Source organism: Pseudorca crassidens, chromosome 12, assembly GCF_039906515.1.
Source record: "Pseudorca crassidens isolate mPseCra1 chromosome 12, mPseCra1.hap1, whole genome shotgun sequence".
NCBI classification, from domain to species: domain Eukaryota; kingdom Metazoa; phylum Chordata; class Mammalia; order Artiodactyla; family Delphinidae; genus Pseudorca; species Pseudorca crassidens.
This window is the reverse complement of record NC_090307.1, coordinates 56,307,265-56,326,818: the sequence shown is the minus strand read 5'-3', so window position 1 is coordinate 56,326,818 and position 19,554 is coordinate 56,307,265. Positions and strand designations below refer to the sequence as shown.

Sequence of the window (19,554 nt, the reverse complement as noted above, 5' to 3'; positions counted from 1 at the left end):
TTGTAAACAGATGTGCTGTTATCCAGGCTTTGTGGCTCCATTTATAAAGCACAGAGTAGATTTAACATAATTCTTAAGGGTCCTAGGATTTTCAGAACGGTAAATGAGCATTGACTTCAACTTAAAGTCACCAGATGCATTAGTCCCTAACAAAAGTCATCCTGTCCTTTGAGGCTTTGAAGCCAGACATTGACTTCTCTGTAGTTATGAAAATCCTGTATGTATGTATCATCTTTCTATGTAAATTGTTAGTTCTTAAAATAAATGAATATAATTTCTGCTTATTTTGATTTTTTTAAGAATCTAAAATGGAAATTGAGAGAAGAAAAGACATGTTTAAAAGGATTTTTGGTGACTTCTAGATTTAGAATCAATACGTAGAGAGTTTGGAAGTCATCACTCCTGTCTTTGCAAGAGAAAAAGCTGGAGAAGCTGCAAATCAGTGACTTTTCTTGAAGCCAGCAGATTACTGAAGTTGCAAGGCCAACTGCCATCTGGAAATCTGGAGAGATAGGTAAATCCAGAGACAAATCTGAGATTCGCTTACTTGATGCAGAAGTTGCTACCATCATAAACTGGTAAGAACAATTAAATGGTAATTTTTACAAACTGTTGCAAGTTGAGTGTGGATGAACATGAGAGTAGGAAACTTCTGGAGGATGGCTGCATTATTCGGGGGGATCCCACAATTCATCAGTTTTACCTCCAGAAAGCCCATCATGTTCTCATGGTAAAGTCCAATGAAACCACGAAAATGATAAATAAGCATATGAAAAGATACTCAACATCATTTGTGATTAAAGAATTACACATTAAAACAAGTTTTAAAAAATGAACCCTAGTAAATGCAGTAAGACAATAAAAGAAAATAAAATGTAGGGGAAAAAAGAAGATCAGCAAGGAAGAAATAAACTGCCTTTGTTCACAGATGACATAACTGCTTATGTAGAAAATCTGAAAGAATTAGCAAAAAAAAAGCAAAACTCCTGGAACTAATAGGCAATTATAGCAGGGTTGCAGGATTCAAGGTTAATAGACAGAAGTCAATTGCTTTCCTATATACCAGTGTTGACTAAGTGGAATCTGAAATCTAAAATACAGTACTATTTACTAGCACCCATAAAAATGAAAGATGTAGGCATAAATCTAACAAAATATGTACAGATCTGTATGAAGAAAACTAAAAACCTAATGAATAAAATCAAGTGAAAGCTAAATAGATAGAGATATATTCCATGTTCAAGAATAGAAAGACTCAATTTTATCAAGATGTCAGTTCTTCCCAATCAAAATGCCAGCAAGTTATTTTGGGGATATCAACAAACTGATTCTAAAGTTTATATAGAGAAGTAAAAGACCCAGAATAACCAACACAATATTGAAGGAAAAGAATAAAGTTTTAGAACTGACACCACTCAACTTCAAGACTTACTATAAAGATATAGTAATCAAGTTTGGTGTTGGTGAAAGAATAGGTCATTAGAACTGAATAAAAAGTCCAGAAAGAGGGGCTTCCCTGGTGGCGCAGTGGTTGAGAGCCCGCCTGCCGATGCAGGGAACACGAGTTCGTGCCCCGGTCCGGGAAGATCCCACATGCTGCGGAGCGGCTGGGCCCGTGAGCCATGGCCGCTGAGCCTGCGCGTCCGGAGCCTGTCCTCAGCAACGGGAGAGGCCACAAGAGTGAGAGGCCCGCATACCGCAAAAAAAAAAAAAGTCCAGAAAGAGACCTACATAAATATAGTCAACTGATCTTTGACAAAGGAACAAGTATAATACAATGGAGAAAAGATGGTCTTTTCAACAAATAATGCTGGAACTACTGGATATCCACATGCAAAAAATAATAACAATCTAGACAAGACCTTACACCCTTTACAAAAAGTTAACTCAAACTGGATCACAGACCTAAATGTGAAACACAAAACTATAAAACTCCTAGAAGAATCTGGGAGAAAATTGAGATGACCTTGGGTTTGGTGATGACTTTTTAGATACAACACCAAAGGCATGATACATGAAAGAAAAAATTGATTACCTAGATTTCATTAGAATTAAAATTTGCTACTCTGTGAAAGCCATGTCAAGAGAATAAAAAGACAAGCTACAGACTGGGAGAAAATATTTGCCAAAGACATATCTTATGAAGGAGTGTTATCTAAAATATACAAAGAACTCTCAAAACTCAGCAATAAAAAAAAAAAAAACACACGTTTTTTAAAAGTCCTGAACTGACCTCACCAAAGGAGATATACAGATGGTAAATAAGCATATGAAAAGATGGTCTAAATCATATGTTGTCAGGAAAATGCAAATTAAAACAACAATGAATGAGAAACCACTACACAATAATTAGAACGGCAAAAATCCATAACACTGACAACACCAAATGCTGGTGAAAACGTGAAACAACAGGAACTCTCATTCATTGCTGGTGGGAATGCTAAATGGTACAACCACTTTGGAAGACAGTTTGGCAGTTTTTGCTTTTGTTTTTTTACAGTACTAAACGTACTCTTACCATACAATCTAATAATCATGCTCCTATTATGCCCACATAAAAACCTGCACAACTAAGATGTTCTCTAATAGGTGAACAGATAAATAAACTGTGGTACACCAAGACAATGGAATATTGTTCAGCACTAAAAATAAATGAGCTCTCAAGCCATGAAAAGACATGGAGGACCTGTAAACGCTTATTAGTAAGTGAAAGAAGCCACCCTGAAAAAGCTACATAGTATATGATTCCAACTGTAGACATTCTGGAAAAGGCAAAACTAAGGAGACAATAAAAAGATCAGTTGTTATCAGGGGTTCATTGAGTGGAGACTGAGTACACGAAGCACAAGCGTTTTTTAGGATGGTGAAACTATTCTGTAAAATATCATGGATGATAATGGCACTATGCTTTGGTCAGAACTTTACAGGATGAAGAGAGCTATAACTTTAATGCATACAAATTTAAAAATATCATTTAGCAGGTCTGAGGATTCCAGGAAAGAAAACATAATGTGACAAAAGAATCTAACTGTATTATTCATGTACGAAACAACTTTGCTGAAGATGGTGGGAGAAAAAGGTGCTGACTAAGTATCTTTGGAAATGAACAAAGTCTAAAAAATTAAAGGGAAAAGGAATTGTAGATAAGCACTGTATTCTAGATAATAAAGTTGTTTCCCATGGGTGTTGAGTTAGCAATGTAGAAATCACTGTCATGTATGTTAGAACTGAACAATTTAGTGAATGGATTACGAATGGTGGGAGCTTCATTTCTCAGAGGAGGGGGGCGGGGTTCCAGAAAAGCAAGGAAAGGGGGCTAGAGGGATCCATGTGGTAATGGATTAGAGTTGGAGAATCAGTGTGAAGTCATGTTTAGCTTAATACTGAAACAGATGGCTAAATATAGAAACATTTATAGATAAATGTATGTACATGAGTTAGAATACATAGTCATGTAGTTGCTTCTCTGTCAGCTGACAGGTCCTAGTAGAAATGACACTCTAGTAGTAATGAAAGGAATAAGGGCTCCTTGGAGAAATAGTTGAATCTAGGACTAGGGAAGAGAATATATAAGATGAGCCTAAACCATTTTGTGGTGTTAGAAAGTAATGAATTACTAAAAAATAAACAAAAACAAAATGAAACAAAAAACCAAAACAAAACCCCCCCACAATGATAGGGTATGTCAAAGGGACACAGGTGCCAACTAAAAGAGCTCCCAAGGCCAAATTTCGGTATAATTTGAGTAACATAATAAATAAAGAGGGCTTCCCTGGTGGCGCAGTGGTTAAGAATTCGCCTGCCAATGCAGGCGACACAGGTTCGAGCCCTGGTCTGGGAAGATCCCACATGCCGCGGAGCAACTAAGCCCGTGCGTCACAACTACTGAGGCTGCGCTCTAGAGCCCACATGCCAAAACTACTGAAGCCCGTGCGCCTAGAGCCCGTGCTCCACAACAAGAGAAGTCACTGCAATGAGAAGCCCGTGCACCGCAACGAAGAGTAGCCCCCGCTAGCTGCGACTAGAGAAAAGCCCGCATGCAGCAACAAAGACCCAACACAGCCAAAAATAAATTAAAAATAAATAAATAAATAAATATATTATAATCCAAAGTGTAAAATAAGCATCCACAAGGCCAGACTGTATAAACAAATTATTGAACAAATAAATAACTGGGGAGAAGAAACAAATATCCCAAATAGAAGAATTCTAATTTGTGTAGATAGTTCACCTTCAAGGAGGTAGAGTATAATTTCTCACTTCTTAAGTGTGAGACTTAAGAAAGGGTAAGTGGACTCTGCTCAGTGTTTCAAATTTCTGGACAGTGGCCTCCAGCCTGATAATCTCATTTTAATTCCTCCCAGTACCTTCCCAAAGGTGAAAGAAGTTAGCAGGAGATAAAGCTCTGATACCAGCTTGCCATGTGCCCTTGACAATATCCTCAGACTCCTTAAGTTTCACCTTTCCTACGTGTAAGTAAGGATAATACAGGTGCATATACCACAGGCTCAAGATGAGGATTATGGACTCAATTCCACCTGGAATATATTACATTTGTAATAAACTTTAGTTATCGTTATTAGTAATGTTGTCACTTAAAAACCTAACCTGGTCTTGTTTTTCAGATTTGCCAGACAACACAGGCTCGTGACACCAGCTCCAGGTATGAAGATGCCCCATTCCAGAGCTTCTCTAGTCTTTTGCTTTCTCAACCTCAGTTCTGACCATGAGCATCACACCACCCCATTTCTCTCTTTCAACTTTGCAGTAGATACTGGTTTGTACTTAAAACATATTTATTTGTTAGAAAAGTGTCTTAATCCTAATAAAGTAGGCCTTCACATGTATACTCTTATTCATATAGGAAATGACTCAGAAATAGGGTCAAAGTGGGAGTGAGTTAAGAATCTCTTTGAATTTAACATTTCAATATTTGCTTCTTATCCATGATTAAATGTACACTTTTTTATGGTGCCTGGATATGTTGAGGCAATTTCCTTTATCTATATACACACATACGGCATAGCTGGTTTGACAGGGTTCTGTGATTATGGGGTTACTGTCCATGAGGAAGTCTACATATGTTTCACACTGAGTAGCATAAAAGGTGGGCTGGTTTTCAATCTGCATTTTTGTTTTGTTCTTGACATTACACAATTACGTTACAGGCTGAACCACTCTTCTACTCTTGGTAAACACTTAAACATAAAATGTAATTAAATTACACAACTTTGAAATCTAAGGATTTTTTTTCCCCTCCTGATTGTAAACTCTGAGGTTCTGAATTTCCAGCTTAACAATTTATAGACCCTCTCTTGTAACACACTTTAATGAGTACCCTTTCTTTAATCACAATTTTTTTCCCTATCAATGCAAGCTCATTCTCCTTCCCAACAAATAAATGGGCAATAAAGCAATCACAACAAACCCAGAAAGAATTTGAGGTCATACCACTCAACATTTTAACTGTAAAATTATAATTCTTGGGTTTTTCCAAATGTTTATGATGTTTTGAGCTCATTCAGTAAGAGGAAATATATCTATCTCTGTCAACATATTTTAGTGATTTCATCTCCTTTCATAAGACTCACTAAGGGTTTCCTAATTAAAGGAATTTACAGGAAATGTCAAACAGTCTAAATAACTGATGTGTTGTAATTAAAGTCTTAGCAATTGAGCAAATTAACCTTTATTTTTTAATGACATCAAATTACATGGCAGTTTCCAGAAAGTTTCTAGAGCAAGTAATTGAGGGAATTATCAAAATCTGGGAAAAAGAGGGGGAAAAAATCATTTCTGGGTTGTTACTACAGTATTTTAAGTGTGGAATTAAATTGATAGCAGTGATCTTTCTCTAACATTACAAATAATGAAAGTGCTCCATTGTTAAAATATGACACTAATATATTTCAAATAATGTACAATAAGGTGAAGAAAATATCTATAATTTTAATTGTTAAGGCTTTAGTAACTTTTTTTAAAATAAGGTTTCTTTTTTTTAATAAATTTATTTTATTTACTTATTTGTTTTTGGCTGCGCTGGGTCTTCATTGCTGTGTGGGCTTTCTCCAGTTGCAGTAAGCAGGGGCTACTGTGGCCCACGGGCTTCTCATTGTGGTGGCTTCTCCTGTTGTGTAGCACGGGCTCTAGGTGTGTGGGCTTCAGTAGTTGTGGCTTGCGGGCTCTAGAGCACAAGCTCAGTAGCTGTGGTGCATGGGCTTAGTTGCTCCGCGGCATGTTGGATCTTCCCAGACCAGGGCTCACACCCACGTCCCCTGTATTGGCAGGTGGATTCTTAACCACTGCACCACCAGGGAAGCCCTTTAGTAACATTTTAAAATTTCAATTTATGCGATGGTATATTAATAAGACATGTAAATGAAATTATTTTAAATGATAGTAAAGTCAGATAGAGGTTGCAAAGCTGAACAGAGTTGTTAAATTATTGTTAAATTAATTTGTATACAAATATTTATATGCTCAGACCACTCCAGAATTGAATATAAAAAGAATATATCATTTTGTTTCAGTTTATTTCATTTGAATCATTTAAAAGTCATAATAACTGAAAATCATGCTCAGTTATAAACTGAAAATATCAGTAGTATAAGTAGCTAAATTCAGCAACTGAAGAAAACATCTAGAAGACAATATTGCATGTATAAATAGCCAACAAAGAACTTGCTTATTTACATCTGAATTTTCCTGGTTATGTGTCTACTATAACAAGATGACATTAATTTTGTATATTTAGGATAAGTTTAAGAATTTACAGTTGATTTATTGGAAGTAACTCTTAAAATAATTCACTAAGCTCTACCTAGTTCTCAAATTATTCTATTATGCTATCTCTGCTCTCAATAATTTTGCATTTATATGTAAGACAGGAAAAATTAAGATGAATGTTATACATGCTTTTCCCTTGTATATACGTCTGAGCAGAAATTCAAAGTCCATACTGCTAGTGTGGATTTAAAACAAGACATTGACTAGGTAAAAAAGCTCTCTCAGGTAGTCTCTGTGAAGCTACAGGTATGACACATGAGTATCTTAGTCTAAGAATCAGGTTGAAAAACATTTCCCTCTTATCATTTTTATATAAGACTCTATATAATTTTATGTAAATCCAGACAACTCTACAACCTTTTTTAAAGCTAACTTTGATATTTTTCAAAATATCAAACTCTAAAATTTCAAATATATTAATCCTAGATGGGTAATATTTTCATGTTCAAAAGTTCTGTGTAATGGTAAACTGTAAAAATGAAAGCTATGAGCTTCTTTCAGCAAAATATAATATTATGATAAATCCAATTTGCTTTTATAAAACAATTCCTTGGGAAATGGTCAACTTTTTGTTAGTATTTGGGGAGTTGGGATAAAATGAGAAGATTTCAGAACAGAGCACATATCAATGGATTGTCTTGAGTTTTCTTGAAAGAGAATCATACATTTTGCAACTAGAAATAATTTTACCTCTTCTTTTCCAATGTTTATGCCCATTTGCTTTCTTTTAGTTGCATTGCCTAATTCTTCCAATATCATGTTTAATATTAGTGGCCATATGGGGTATTTTTAGCTTGTTTCTTATTTTACCGACAACCAAAATTAGTGATTTGTAATTCATTATACTCTGTGTTGTGATTTTTGTGTTCGTGGCACTTGTTTCTGTGTCCTAAATTACTTAGTCATCCCCACCACAGTGTTGAAGGTAGAGAATCAAAGTGTTAGGAAGGTTGAATAGATCCCCCAGAATCATTGAAAATCAACAGGATACCTGCCATAGAATTACTTATTTTTTCTGCCGTGATTTTTTGTTTCTTTATCCTACCTTGGGTTCCTTCTATGACCTCAAAGCTTTCTTGCAATTGCCAAATATAAATTCAGACACTTCAAATAATAATTTCTGCTAAAATTTGAATTGGTTTTAAACTGACATCAATGAGACTTACATATCCTTATGGCATTCATATGCTTTTCTCTCCTATGCCAACTTGTCACTATTTCTCAGGTGATTTGAGTGCAAATCAATGACACCTTTTTATTGGCATCTTCTTTGACACTTATGCCGACAATTTAGACTTCAAGTGACAGCATTAATACTGACGGCAGCAACATAAAGTCAACGGATGTCTTTGCAATAAAATGTGGATTTCAAATTTATTTTAAATAAAGGTGGTAAGAGAATTTTTGATTTGGGTTCCTCAAGAGATTAAAATAGACAGTGGATAAATAATAACACAAATCCCAAAATGAAATTTTAAAAAATGGATAAGAGAATTTAAAAGAAACACTGAACAGGGTTATTCTAAATCAAACATGACCCAATAGGAAATAAAGAATAATAAAAGGAAGACAAAGTAGATGAGAGGAAAAAAGATTTAAAAAGAGTCAGAATAAAGGTAAACCAGTTTGGAAACTATACTGTTATCTTTCCTTTTTCATTTGTTAATTTTAAGATCTAAAGGCAAATCTCAGTCTATTTCATGTGACAATAATGGCATATTTTGTCTTTCTCACCAAACATTAACTGTACCTCTTCACTCTCCCTCTTCCTAAGTCAAAGTATTTCTACGTTGTACTACAGGAGAGGGGCTGTGTAAAAAATGGGATTTGAGAAAGTCTAATAGTTTTATAAAAAAATAAAAATCTAAACTTTACAATATTTTTATTCCTTAGGTGAGTCAAATGGCACTGTTTCTATCGGAAGCATAATTGAAATCATCACCTATAGGAATGTATCTAAAAAAACACAGAGCATACACACACAGAAAAATACAAAGGTCTGTACTCCATGCCACAAGATTGTACAGAGCTGAAAGAGGTCCAGGGAGTGCAAAGAAATCATTATTCAGGGAATGGATGGGGCTCAGATATGTGGATGCCTCGTTAATTGAGCAGATGTTGTTTGGACACTGTGGTAAGCAGCACAAGGTACCCCCTCAACAACCAAAGATGTCTACATCCTAATCCTCAGAACCTGTGAACATGGCAAAGAGACCTGGCAGATAGGATTAAGTTAAGGATTTTGATTTGGGAGATCATCCTGGATTAATGTAACCACCAGGATCCTTGTAAGAGGTAGAGGGAGATTGAAGAGCTACTCTGGTTTTGAAGATGGAGAAAGAGCCAGGACTGCAGGAATGGACACAGCCTGTGGAAGCTGGAAAAGGCAAGAAAACAGATTCTCCCCTGGAGGCTTTAGAAGGAACACAGCACTGCTCATTTTTAGCCTAGTCAGACCCATTTCAAACTTCTGACTTCCAGAACTATAAAATAATAAGCCTGTGGGTTTTTGGGGTTTTTTTTTTTGCGGTACGTGGGCCTCTCACTGTTGTGGCCTTTCCGCTTGCGCAGCACAGGCTCTGGACGCGCAGGCTCAGTGGCCATGGCTCACGGACCCAGCCGCTCTGCAGCATGTGGGATCTTCCCGGACCGGGGCACGAGCCCGTGTCCCCTGCATCGGCAGGCGGACTCTCAACCACTGCGCCACCCGGGAAGCCCAGTCTGTGTTGTTTTAAGCCATTAAACTTGAGGTAATTTTCTTCTATAGCAACAGGAAACTAATACAGGGACTATAATGAAATAAGCACGGAGGACACAAAGATGAATCAGACTCCATCCATAGATTAAGGAGATCAGTGTGCAGTGGTGGTGATGTGGATTAAACAGTGACAACACACTGTTTGAAAAGCAAGCACAACTGTAACAGTGTGATAGAAATAGACTCTGACCCAGTAAAGGAAGCATCTAATTCTAGCTGGGAGAGATGAAGTGGGTTTCCTTACAAAAGACAATGCTCAAGATAAGTCTCAAAAGATGGGTAGGGTCCTGCCTGGCAGACAAAAGAGGGAAATTCATTCCAGGCTGAGAGACCAAATGCCTGCAAAAATCAAAGCACTCAGACTGGAAAATCCATATTCGAGAGAATAAGAATTTGTTTAGCAAGTCTCAATATTCTAGAAATAAAGGAGCCAAAAGTTTTTATAACTGTTAGAGGTAGTTTAGGGAGAAAATGTTATCTTTATTTAAATAGAAGTTTTATGGAACATTCAAGTTCTCATCACGATATGGCAGGAATGCTAACTTCACATATGTGAATTCATCTAAGCATGTTTGGCATTTTATACCCTGACTATAAGATCTCCAAACTAAAAATACAGATAAATTAAGAGGAGTCAAGAGGAAAATGAGAATAAACAGATTGATACTGGAATGCCAACAGAAATTAGCAATTGAATTTGTCCTTATCATTTAGCCATTTGCTCTCTGTTAAGTCTGCAAGTTTCTTGATGGCAAGCACTGTGGTTTTTTTTTTTAAGAGGGTATTAAATTGTTTATTTATTACACATGATATTTGATGATACACAAGCTTCATTCCCATCTATATCTGGTACCATAATCCAATTTAGATATATTGCATAGGATGTGCCGACAATCATATATTAATAATCAAAAAACTCCATGACTTGGCTTGGGTGACCCTTTTCACGGTGAACTCCAGGTCACAATGCAGTAACTGTCAGTTCAACTACACCAAGGTTTCAGAAGACAGTAGCTTCTCCACCAAAGCAGGCTGTAAATAAATTTTGAATGGAACCTGGCATCACCCTGAAGGAATACTAACTTCACACTGTTGGGGTAGTTTACCAAAATGGCTTCAGAGTAGACTAACTTTACACAGCACATTTTAAAAAAAGACACATTTATTCAGCGTCATGATCAGACTATTACATTTAGCAATCAACAGCATGGGTGCAAAAAAAAAAAAATCTACATTAAAACCCTTTGTTGGAATGCTTTATACTTTCCACAGAAAAGAAACTAAAATAACCTGTTATACAATTAGTCACAAATAGTCCTCGAGTCTTTCTGCCCATACACGTGAGTATTGTCTAAATCATGTCTTCTTTGTAGCAGCCAGGCCCTGCCACCACTGTGCTCGGCTGAGCTCACAAATCTGTTGTAACCTGTAGCTTCCCTGTCACTTCTCTGGCTTCCTCTCCTGCTAAGCTTTGTTTCCTGGCAGTAATCAAAACCTTCTACCACTGCCACAGCTACTGCTGCTGCTGGAACCACCACAGCCACCTCGGTTTCGGGGTTTGGCAAAGTATTGGCCTCCACCACCACAGGGGCCAGAACTTCTGCCTCCAAAGTTTCCTCCTTTCATGGGTCCAAAATTTGAAGATTGATTGTTGTAATTGCCAGAATCATTGTAGCTTCCACCACCTCCAAAACTGCTTCTGTCATTACCAAATCCATTATAGCCATCCCCACTGCCACCATATCCACCACCACCGCGGCTGCCACCAAAGCCACCTCGACCACTAAACTTTCCTCCATGACCAAAGCTGCCATTCCCACCAAAACCACCCCCACGACCACCACCAAAGTTTCCAGAACCACTTTGACCTCTTTGGCTGGATGAGGCACTAGCCATCTCTTGCTTAGATAGGGCTTTCCTTACTTCACAGTTGTGGCTATTCACAGTGTGGTATTTCTGAATGACAATCTTGTCTACAGAGTCATGGTCATCAAAGGTTACAAAAGCAAAGCCTCTCTTTTTGCCACTGCCTCAATCAGTCATGATTTCAATCACTTCAATTTTCCCCCCACACTGTTCAAAATAATCTCTTAGATGATGTTCTTCAGTGTCTTCTTTAACCGTAGGTTCACCACCACACAATCTGCCGGTAATTCCAGCTTTTTTAGGTGATTTCATCATTTGAAAGGACTGTGTTTTACATTTATCTCAGTATTCCTCCAGTCATATAATGCAATGCTTATACACTGGATGCACAGTAAACACTTTAAGAATCAAACCTTTAATGTGTGCAGTAGACCGTCATATAGTAATCATGATCAGAGGTGATTTTCTCTGGCACATAAAAACAGGCTAATGGTCTGAATGGAATCTCTCAAACTCTTAAACTTGACACGACTATATATTACAATCCTTTTTCTTAATTTCACTAATTGAAATTGAGTGTACAATGAAGTTGTGAAACACACAAAACATGGGAATTATATAAGGGAGATACTATATATTCAGCAATTTATTTTATATCCAGTTTCTTTGTAAATTTTTCTTTTATAATTTACCATGTTAAGTAAGCACTGGGCTAACACCACCACCACCTCTTCTAAGACTGTGAATTATGTTTCCCAGAATCTCCTTCCCTGCAGTGTTTTGGCTTAGAGTTTATCAATGAGAGGAACTCCCAGGAGATTTGCAAAGTGAAAATAAAGAAGGACAGGAAATCCATAGTAGATTTTCCCACCCACTTTGCCACAGAAGACTGAAACAATTGGTAACATCATATCAGAGAATCTCAAGAATTACAGCAGCTTCCTGGTGAGATGGAGAGAAACATCTAGTTTGGCATTTACAGCTGAGATCTTTGGTATCAACTTTACTAATTTCAGGAGCAGCTTCTCTGACCACTACTTCCCCAGCATTTCCACAAGTCATTAACCCCCATTATATATGTTAAACTCCTACATACATAGTACATACATAGTATGGCTTCTGTTTCCTGATTGAACATTGTCTATTAGAGTATTTATGTACACTTTATCTCATATTTCCAGCAGCCCTATAGGGTAGGTGCTTTTTAAATGAACTAAGTGAAGTTACTGGACTCCTCCACTATTCCAAAGATTTTTTTCTCAACCAGCGAGTTGCAAACTGTCCAATTCAAATAAGTCTGACTTCACTCTTTGCTCTTAACCCCTGTACCATGTAGTCACATGTGGTACTGAGCTTTAAAAAGAAGGTGTGAAACTTTCTCTGTGAGAAAGATTCCAGAGAGCACTTAGAAGCAAGCCTAACTACCCAAATAAAAGTATTTTATATTCAAGAATCAACCTTTTTTGAGGATAGTCTTCTCTAATACTCACTCGTATCCAGACTGTCTGAGAATGGTCTTGTTTTACCAACATATGGCTTAAATATCCTTAGCTTCCTAATAAAAACAGCACACACAGAGACACAGACACACATGCTCACACACATGCTTCCTTGTAAAGAAAAATGAAGCAATCAAAAAAGAAATACACACTCCCACCTCCACATCTGTATCCATATCCTCTTTCTGCACTTTAGTAGGGACATCTATCCAAAGCCAAGTCTTCCACTTGTCCATTAGTGCTCATCCTGTCTCACTTACTTAAGATAATTTGCAAGTATTTTTTCCAATTCTGTGGGTTCTCATTTTACTTTCTTGATAGAATGCTTTGAAGCATAAAAACTTTAAATTTTGATTGAATCCAACTTGTTTTTTCTTCTGTCACTCATGCTTTTTGGTATCACTTGTATGAATCTTTTGCCAAATTCAGATCATGAATATTTACTCCTATGCTTTCTTCCAAGAGGTTTATAGTTTTTGCTCTTACATTTAGGTCTTTGATCCCTTCTTATTTAACTTTGTTTGTAGTGTTAGATAAGGGTTCATTCTTTTGCCTGTGGCTGTCCAATTGTCCTAGCAAAATTTGAGATTTTGTTATATGTGTACTAATTTGGAATTTTTATATCTTCCTATTGAACTAAAGTACTATTTGTATACAGTTTCCCTCTCTATCCTTAATGATGCTTTTTGTTATCACAGACTATATGGTTTGATGCAAATGGTGACTCACACTTTATTAAAGATTTTATATTTATCTGGCAAATCTTTTTTCATCTTTTAATTTCAACCTTTCTGTATCCTTATATTTTAGTCATGTCCTTTTTTTTTTTTTTGCGGTACGCAGGCCTCTCACTGTTGTGGCCTCTCCCGTTGTGGAGCACAGGCTCTGGACGCGCAGACTCAGCAGCCATGGCTCACGGGCCCAGCCGCTCCGCGGCATGTGGGATTTTGCCGGACCAGGGCACGAACCTGTGTCCCCTGCATCGGCAGGCGGACTCTCAACCACTGCGCCACCAGTCATGTCCTTTTTAAATGTTATATTGCTGGATTTTCTTTTTATCCAATCTGAAAATCTTTCAACTAGCCAATTTAGTCCATTTACATTTATTGTGATTATTAGTATATTTGGACTCGATTATATAGCCTTCCTTGCTATTTTCTATATGTTCTGTTTTTTTCCATTATTCTCACTTCTTTTTCCTTCCCTTTTCAAGAATCAATTCATGTTTTTGTTTGTTTTGTTTTGTTTTCCCACTGGCTTCTCATATAATGGAGATAGAATCAGTGTGTCTCATTTAGTGAAATATCTGCAGAACCTGGAAAAGTGCCTGCCACTTGTTAGTTTCAAATAAATAGTTATTGACAGTTTGATGCCTAGAAAGCACTTTGGTTCCATTTCTATTTAATGAGGAAAGAGGTTGATGCTCTGTTTAGTGAAAGTTTTCAAGGATTGATGTGCAAGACCTCACATTAAAAAAAGGAAAGAAAGAGTAATAAACATGCATTCCCTTAGGTTTAATGAATCAGTTTATCTGTATTTTATAGCAGCCTTTAAAAATACAGCACTATAAAAGAATCATATATTTTAATCCTTCATCCAGCCCTTTTTACATGTGAGGAAACTGAAAAAAAGCAAGGTTATGCATGCCCCTTAAAAGCAAATGCTGGGATTGCTCCTAATTCATGCCTGGGAAATTTAAGTATTACCTTTTCTTTTGGTTAACTAAGTTGTTCCTTTTTTATTTAAAAATAAAATTAAAATAAGCCAGGGGTGCTGATCTGTGACAACTGTAGGTGATCTGTCCTGTGGGATCACTGGCAAATATCACCTTCCAAAAATTCTAGTGCTAATGATTTCTGTGACTTGACTCCAAACACTCACTGTGGTAAAGGGTTTAGTGTTTGTAAAAAAGAAGGGCAAAAAGGAAATAAAACACCGTCCATGTAATTTTCCATTTGTGTACTCCTGACTTCATTAAAATTGCATACTGATCCAATCCCTTGGTTTTGCTAATAGCTCCACAGAGGAATAGTCATTACTAGAGCATGAACACCACAATCCATTTTCTCTGATTATTGTTTTGTGATATTGCTAATTTGACAGCTCCTGCTGAACATGGGCTCATTATTTTGTGTCATTGTTTTGGGAAAAGGAATATCAAATGAGCATCAAAGTAACTTACAAAGAGGCATGCAGCTGATGATAGACTAGCAGAAGGAGTAGTTTTTCTCCAGGAGTGGTAGAGAATAGCCAAATTAAAATGGTAAGGAATGAACTGCTTGACTCCTAGAAGATACCTTCTCTTTCAAGACTCAAATCCTTAGCAACTTTTTTATGTGAATCCATAATGACATAACCCCCATCCCAAAAAAGGTGGACATGCCCACTTTCTTTTCTATGCTCTAGGGTCTGTCTTTATCTATCTATCTAGGTGTCTATCTATCTATCTAGGTGCCTATGTAAGTGTCATCTATCTGTCATCTACCTATCTATCTTCTATCTACCTATATTTAACTATCTACCTAGATATATTTCTAGAATCTCATATATAACACTTATTTTATATACAGGTACATCTATTCTAGACTCTGTTTTTGTCATCTAATTGTTTTTAGGGAAAAACAAACAAACAAAAAGCCTTGCAAAATCAGGCCCCTGCCTGCCTCTCTAACCTTAATTTGCTGCTTTACCCTTTGCACTCTACTCTGAAGCCATACTTTACTTATTTAGCCTTCTCAAAGGTACCATATTCTGTACTGCACCAGAGTTGTACAGTTCTCCCCACTCTTCATGGGAGCTATTCTAGTCAAACAGCTATTTTTGACTTCCCTCCATTTTTTTCTCCTTACTCCCCATCTCACCCCTCATGAATTCCTATTTATCATAGAAATCTGCTTAAGAAAATTTAACAAAAAAGCTTTTGTCATATCTCACCCCCATTTACACAAGATTAAGTCTCCTACAGTATTCTCCTTTATGTCATTTATCACATTGTAATTCCATACTCAATGTCTGGTACCCATGGATTTGGATTTTAGGGGGATATGTTTGTTTCCTTCAGCCCTATCTCCCCAGTAACTCTTTAGCGCCTGACACATAGTGGTTCCCATTAAATATCTGTTGAATCAGTGAATAACTATGGCATGTTTTTTCTCAGCTGGGTACCTCTATTTTGTTTGGTTCCTCTGCTTTGAATGACCTTCTCCGACATTTTGTTTACTTGTTCTTTATGATCCAGCTTTGGCTTCTATAAGACTTCTATAAGGATCTATAAGACCCTTTAGCATATGAAGGGCTCCTAGAAGCGTTAATAGTTTTGAAGCCCAGTGTTTACCAAACTTATTTGAACACCACATTTTTGGTAACTATTTAGTGACATTTGGGGACTCAAGAGCCTAGACACTGAATTAACCAGAGAATGCCTAGCCTGATGGTTTCAGGAATTTTAAATGGTTGGAATATAAAGTTTTGTCCTTGAATTATCTTGTACTATCTCATCTGTGCTGTGCATGAGCCTGTCTTACTGTTCATGGCAACTCCATAGAATTCTACAGTTAGCAACTGACTTCATGCTAGCCTTGCTTCTTCTGAATTTCACTTTCTTGTCTTCCCTGCTAGAATCTGGTGACTGCTGGAGAGCTGGCCACTGCTACATTCTGATTGAACAAGGATGGTGGGCAGATCTCCCTCTCTGCTCGAGGCCACCCTTGTGCCATTAAAGAGGGGGGCTTTGCTCTGTCTGCAAGCAGTCCCAGGAGCTGGCTTAGCTGCGTGGGAACCAGCCAGTCTTCCTTCTCTCTTCTAGGAGAACAGCTGCAGGTGCCCAAGCACTGGGCTGCTGACAGGCACATTACCATTTCTATTAGGAAAACATTTGTCCCTTGCTTGTTACATAAACAAATTAAAACCTAAAGATCCCCATAGGGGATCCATGGTGAAAACCATGTTTATTCACCCATCCATGGTGAAAACCATGTTTATAACTTATTGTCTTTATCTGTCTCCTACTGAGTTAATACTTCTTACTGTATGGCTCTAATTTTTTTTTTAAATCGTTTACAGTGCTTTATAAAATACAGAAATTAAATCAACCATCATTCCAACACCTAGTGACAATTACTACTAACAAATTTAGTGCCATTCCTTACTAAAATGCTTGTGTTTTTAAACATTTGCCTCACTGTATAATTTCACATTTTGCAAATTTCATTTAATCTCATTAGTACGTTCCCAATCATTCAGTAGTTTTTGAAATTGTTGATTTTAACAGCTACATAATATTCTACCCTAACATAATTTCTTTAATTTTTCCCCTGTTGTTAGTCATTTAAGTGATTTTTATATTTTGATTATTATTAAAAACCTGAAGTGAACACACTTATAGATAAATGTTTGATGATATTGTTGGGATAGATTCAAACAAGAAAAAATTGTTGTGTCAAAGGTTATGAATGGTTTTCGATATATAGACTTACAGATTTCCAAAATGTTTTAAAGACCAAACACAAACAATACTGTATGACTGCTCTGTGCCCTACAATTGCATTTCCTCACCAAATACTTACTAAGCACCTAATGTACATCTATGTGCTGGGCTGTGTTAACCCCCTGGGGTGGTCTGTGTTCCCCAAATAGCCTTCTACCTGCTGAGAAGCATCTGCATGGTAGCCACACCTCCCTGCCCCTGGCACTAGGGGTCAACTCACTGCAGCCTCTCACTCAGCCACCATCACTCCTGTTGCCTGGAACCTCTGCCCTTCACTGGACCCCTCACTACCCTGCTTGCTACCTAGCCTTTCTTGGGCAGGGTTGCAAATCAGTCCTCAGGCTGAACTCCCATTCATGTCACAGGACTGAGGGAACTGAGTCTGGGGCAGGCAGTTTGACTCCAGATTCCACTACACTGAGAAAGATGCATTGAACAAAACAATCAAGGTCTCTGTTCTAACAACGCCTAGAGCCTAATTGGGAAGGTATGTCTAAAACAAAGGGACATATGAAGCAAATAATAAAGTATAATGAAGATATAATTAGGAAATTAATAAGTTGCTGATGTTGTTTTTGCCAAATTCCTAGACCAAAAATATCAGCTCATTATTATTTTTTTTAACAACTCCATTGGAGTATAACTGCTTTACAATGGTGTGTCACTTTCTGCTTCATAACAAAGTAAATCAGCTATACATGTACATATATCCCCATATCTCCTCCCTCTTGCGTCTCCCTCTCACCCTCCCTATCCCACCCCTCTACGTGGTCACAAAGCACCGAACTGATCTCCTTGTGCTATGCAGCTGCTTCCCGCTAGCTACCTATTTTACATTTGTTAATATATATAAGTCCATGCCACTCTCTTACTTCATCCCAGCTTACCCTGCCCCCTCCCTGTGTCCTCAAGTCAATTCTCTACATCTGCGTCTTTATTCCTGTCCTGCCCCTAGGTTCTTTAGACCTTTTTGTTTTTTGGGTTTTTTTAGATTACATATATATGTGTTAGCATATGGTATTTGTTTTTCTCTTTCTGACTTATTTCACTCTGTATGACAGTCTCTAGGTCCATCCACCTCAATGCAAATAACTCAATTTCGTTTCTTTGTATGGCCGAGTAATATTCCATTGTATATATGTGCCACATCTTCTTTATCCATTCATCTGTCGATGGACACTTAGGTTGCTTCCATGTCCTGGCTATTGTAAATAGAGCTGCAATGAACATTGTGGTACATGAGTCTTCTTGAATTATGGTTTTCTCAGGGTATATGCCCAGTAGTGGAATTGCTGGGTCGTATGTAGTTCTATTTTTAGTTTTTTAAGGAATCTCCATACTGTTCTCCATACTGTCAGCTCATTATTTTTTTAATTGGATTATTTTTATAGCTAATAATTGGTTTCACATATTTTTTAAATCTCCCCTATAATTTGTTCAGATCCTTTATAGATAGAATCCTATATATAGAATATATAGATTTTTGATTGACTAAATTTGTTCCTTATAAATTAATGACATTACCCTTTGTCACATGATTGCAGCAATTATATTTTAGTTTGCCAATTTATCTTTTGAGGATAATATTTGCAATTATTATGTGTGGCTTTGATTTTTATACATTCAAATATCTAAATTAAACATTTCAATCTTTCCTCCATTATTATCCCATGCTTAGAACGTCCTTATTCATTTCATAATAACTTAAAAGATGATGTTCTGCACCTACGGTTTCCCAGACATTTCTTCCTAGTCAGAAGAGCTTGTTGTAAAGTATGGTAGTCATATTATCAGTATAGAAACAGCTAGTATTGAGAACTCACTCTGTGCTTTATCTCATTTAATTCTCTCAACAACCTCATGAAGGGAGTATTATTATCTGCAGGTTACAGGTAATAAAAATGAACACAGAGAGATTAAGAATTTGGCTCAGGGCCAGACACTGAGGCTGGTTTGAAAGCTTGCATTTTCTTTTTTTCAGGTTTACATACAGTATGTTGCTATTGGTCATTCTTACTCCCATTTGTTTAACTGTGTACCATCTTTTCTTTCTGGGAGATTTTTTCTAATCTTTTTTTCTTTATTGTAAAATCTCAAGATGATGTGGCTTGATGGATGTCTTTCATACTGATCTGGGCAAACAAAATTTAAATTTGAAA

At 37.0% G+C, this 19,554-nt stretch overlaps 1 non-coding gene and 1 pseudogene across 1 annotated transcript; both read right to left on the bottom strand.

Annotated features, from left to right (window-relative positions):
- Positions 1-10,308: 10,308 nt before the first annotated feature.
- On the bottom strand, positions 10,309-11,722 carry LOC137204046 (heterogeneous nuclear ribonucleoprotein A1-like; annotated as a pseudogene).
- Positions 11,647-11,727, bottom strand: LOC137204279 (small nucleolar RNA SNORD65). Its single transcript, XR_010933509.1, has one exon. It is a non-coding gene; the product is annotated as a small nucleolar RNA SNORD65 (small nucleolar RNA).
- Between the last annotated feature and the right edge of the window lie 7,827 nt (positions 11,728-19,554).